The sequence below is a fragment of the Myotis davidii genome, unplaced genomic scaffold (genome assembly GCF_000327345.1).
Source record: "Myotis davidii unplaced genomic scaffold, ASM32734v1 scaffold2537, whole genome shotgun sequence".
NCBI classification, from domain to species: Eukaryota; Metazoa; Chordata; class Mammalia; order Chiroptera; family Vespertilionidae; genus Myotis; species Myotis davidii.
In genome coordinates this window covers 201345-201576 of record NW_006288180.1, presented here as the reverse complement: position 1 = coordinate 201576, position 232 = coordinate 201345, and the positions used below count along the sequence as shown (strand labels likewise).

The 232-nt window shown below is 53.0% G+C and overlaps 1 protein-coding gene across 1 annotated transcript in view; it reads left to right on the top strand.

Moving 5' to 3' along the window:
* LOC102765195 (histone H2A type 1) overlaps positions 1-232 on the top strand; it is a 10525-nt gene that overhangs the window by 3511 nt on the left and 6782 nt on the right. The gene's annotated exons all lie outside the window — the stretch shown is intronic.

Genomic DNA, 232 nt, shown 5'->3' with positions numbered 1-232 from the left:
CCGAGGGCTTCTCTGGTTTCGGGGCGAAGTCGCCCATTTTCAGCAATTTCTCTTTCCTCCACCGAAGACTTGTTTCAGGCCCCTCCACTCCCCCATTTCCTTAAAAGCGAGCTTCATCTTTTGCTGTTACCCGCTCAGTTCAAGCTTTCATCAGCCAACTTTCGTTTTACGCTCGGGTTTGATTGTCAGGCGCTGAGTTTATCGGGGATGTTAGGGGTCCGCACCGCTGCCG